Here is a 4,161-nt window from a genome sequence, read left to right as displayed (position 1 = left end):
GGGGACACGGGTTCGTGCCCCGGTCCGGGAAGATACCACATGCCGTGGAGCAGCTGGGCCTGTGAGCCATGGCCGCTGAGCCTGCGCGTCCAGAGCCTGTGCTCCGCAACGGGAGAGGCCACAGCAGTGAGAGGCCCGCGTACCGCAAAAAAAAGATTAGAAAAAATGGTAAAGTGAACCCTAGTACCTAATTTCTCTTCCCACCAAAATCTCTGTGAAATATCAGGTAATAAATTATGTTTAAGAAAATAAAGTCATAAGCACAGTGGAAATCAAGGAAAGACCTTGGTGGAAGACGATTTCTGAGGAATTCCTAAGACCTAGAAATGGAGTGATATCAGAATCACAGAGAAGCAAGAGTGAAGGAAATAAAAATCCAAAACTCATGCAGGAATAGGAAGAGCTTAGGAGAAGTTTCAGGGAAGTTCCAAGCTCAAAGTTACCTGGAGCAGAAGCAGGAGGGACCATGTTGAAATTTAAGGGGAATTATAGTCTGACAATAAGCCATCGATTTATTCAGCCTCCACCCATTTGTACTGAGCTGGGGGCAATGTGTCCACAGAGGACCAGGCACTGGCTGTGACTCAGGTGCAGAGCTAAAGCAATGCCCAGGTCCCTGCAGACTCCAAGGAGGGAGAAGGAGCTGCACGTCCAAGGCAGGCTTTCTATCAGGCTCATCAGATGCAATCTCTTGAAGTCAGAACCAACCTCAGCTAAACTTGGTGAGGCGGATCTCACAGAGAAATACAGCATGGTAACCAAGAGTCAAGAAACAAATACCATTAAAGAGGGGTAACAAAATGACACCCAAGAAAATCATGCTTTTACTGCAAACTGAATACCCCACAATAAGTTTACCTGATATCCTTCTGAGATTTGTGTGAAATGTGGAAATTTAAACATGTTTACAAAATAAAAATCTCAGTTGAATTGTTGAAAAGAAACAGTAATAAAACCAATCAATGAACTAGAATATCAAATAATTTTCCTAGAATGTAGCCCATTTCCTAGAAACATAAAGTATAAGAGAAAAATAAATGATATACAGAATATACCCAGAAATTTCAACAACCATTCAGAAACAAAATATTTTGAAAAACTAAAGGTATATGTAGTTATAACTACATTTATATATATAAAAATATAACAGAAAAGCTGGAAATATGACTGAAAAAATAGAATCTATAGAAGATTATGAAACTACTTTAAAAGCAGCAAATGAAACTCTGAGGAATAAAAAAATAAAATGTAAAATCTCAGTGGCTGGATTAAATTCCTGATAAACATATATGACAAAAGAATGAGTAAACTGAAGGATATAACCCAAAAGGAGTATGGCTAAAAAAAAAATCTAGGAAAACAAAGAGATGGAAAAGTAAGAAAAAAAAGTTAAAACACAAAAAGTCAGAATTAATAAAATAATATCTGATCAGTGTGCCAGAGGAAATTTAAAAGAGAAGGGGGACAAAGCAATTTCTAAAATCTAATAACTAAGAATTTGCCTAGAATTGATGAAATTCACCAATCTTCAAATCATAGAATCCTAACAAAATCCAGGCAGGAAAGATTTGCTTTATTGTGATATTTGCTTTATTGAGGTGCTGTGGAATCAAACCCGCAATATCTCCAAGATCTGCCTATATCTTTCTATGAGAGTGAAACAAATTTCAACAAAAACTGAGAGGTATTGGGCTTCCCTGGTGGCGCAGCGGTTGCGCGTCCACCTGCCAATGCAGGGGAACCGGGTTCGCGCCCCGGTCTGGGAGGATACCACATGCCGCGGAGCGGCTGGGCCCGTGAGCCATGGCCGCTGAGCCTGCGCGTCCGGGGCCTGTCCTCCGCAACGGGAGAGGCCACAGCAGAGGGAGGCCCGCGTACCACAAAAAAAAAAAAAAAAAAAAAAAACTGAGAGGTATTTACTACCAACAGACCTTCAGCTTCAGTAAAGGGATTCATAAAGGAAGCACCTTAGGCACAAAGAAAATGATTTCAGGTGGAAAGTCTAGAGAAAAAAGAATGTTGAACAAAGATGTTGAAAAATGTTTAGAGAATTCAAAATAAACATTGACTACATCAAACAGTAAATCTTTGAAAGAAAAAAATTTAAAAAGACAGGAGATAACTAAAATACCAGATCACAACATCATGTAAATTACAAAGGGGGTCAATTGGAGCTACAGCTTTCTAAAGTCCTTGAACTAGTTGAGAGGGGAGTAAAGATACCTATATAATTTAGACTATGCTAAAAATTTGTAGAAAAATCATAGCCTCCAACTTCCAGATACATAAAGGAAGGGAAATCAAAGAAGAAAATCGACATAATCAGTAAGAGAACAAGAAAGAAAAGGTGAGAAGGAAAAGAAAAATAAAGGGACAAGTAAATAGAAAACCATAGAAAAGAAAAAATATTCAGTCAGAACACAAGAAAGGAAGAACGAAAAAGGGGTGGGAAATCAGGACAAGTAGGAGCTATTTAATACAATGGTAGAACTAAATCAGAAGTCAAATAAATGCAAATGGATTTAATGCTCTAGGGAAAAGACAAAGAATCTCTGAAAAGATTAAAAAATAGCTAATTGATATTTCCAAATATACATTGCAGGATTTGGCTTGCCAGTAATTACTTGGGATTTTTTATCTATGTTCATGAATGATATTACTGGAATGTCATTTTCTTTTTTCATACATACCTTATTTTGCTAAGTTACACTAGCTACATAAAATGAGTTGAAGTCATGGTCTCCCCCCTTTTTCCCCTACTCTTGGGAATTTACACAATATTGGAATTATCTCTCCCTTCAGTATTTGGTAGAAGGTGTCTAAAAAGTCATATGGACCTTTACTGTTTTCACTGATTTTTTGTTTGTTTTTGAAGGGTAAATTATTATCTACGGGTTGACTATCTTTAATCATGAGACATCTCTTCAGGTTTTCTATGTCTTCAGTATGCTTTGGTAAATTATATTTTCTAGGAAATGGCAATTTTTGTTTATTTTCAAATTTGTCATGAGGATTTTTTTTGAATTTTCTCTTGCAATATTTAAAACTTCCATCAACAATACTAGCTATAATTAATCCTCCTTTACATTTCTAATATACTTTATCTGTATTGTTTTTTGATCCTCGGTTTGTCATTCCAAAGATTTACCTACTTTATTAGTCTTTGTAAAAATTAGCTTTCATGTTGATCCTTTCTATTATATCTTTATTTTCAACGTAATTAACTTTTGCTTGTATCTTCATAATTTCGTCTCCTCTGCTTTTATTGGCTTTACTTTATTCTTTTAATGAGAGGGTAAAGAAAAACAATAAGGTTAAGGAAACATAATCTAGTCCTAGCTTTGCATTCAGAATTTCACTAGTTGTTTGGAAAGTTATGTAAATCCGGACCTGGGTATTCTCATTGTTTAGGAGATGTTGCCATTGCTTCTTCCTATGTCATCAAGTTCAGACAAGAAAAGACAAAAATTATCTGGATTAATAGTTGCCAGTTTGAAACACTAAGTTTGGAAAGCTGATTAGACTGTATATAAATTTGAAAATCAGTGTAACCTCACTTCTAGAAATGATCAATCTCAAAGTGACTTGACTGTACTTTAATATTCCTTAAAACTGAAAATAAAATGCCCTTTTACTACTAATCTCAAAATTAATCATTTTATGAAACATATATTCAAAGAATTTGTATTACTTGTCTCATACTAAGATACTACAGGGTTATGTTAACTTCACAAAGGAGTTATAGAAAGTTATATAAAGGGAATAGTTTATTTCCATTCCATAAAAGAAAATTCAATGTTGGGTTGATAAGCAAAGTTCCTGGCATGATGTTTTTGCACATTCCTTGAAAGACATTTTATTAAAACAACATACAAATTAAATTCTTAAATTAACATCGATACCCCTTCCTTAAGGGAAGTATATTTAAAATTAAATTTGTATGTGATTACCTCAAACATAGCCTTATTAACAGCCACCTAGATGTTTGTGGGTTTTCATGCATTAAATTTTTGTTACAGATTATTCACGGTTTGTTAATTGGTGTGATACTTGATGAATATTGATGGTGCATATTGTGGAAATAATTTCCATATGAAAGGGGGTAAAAGAATTTCCTGCTCAAGCAAAACTCTGAAAATAAAAGAATTCTGAAAGGCTGAA

Source organism: Physeter macrocephalus, chromosome 11 (genome assembly GCF_002837175.3).
Source record: "Physeter macrocephalus isolate SW-GA chromosome 11, ASM283717v5, whole genome shotgun sequence".
In the NCBI taxonomy this organism is placed as follows: Eukaryota; Metazoa; Chordata; class Mammalia; order Artiodactyla; family Physeteridae; genus Physeter; species Physeter macrocephalus.
Note: the sequence above shows the minus strand (reverse complement) of the source record.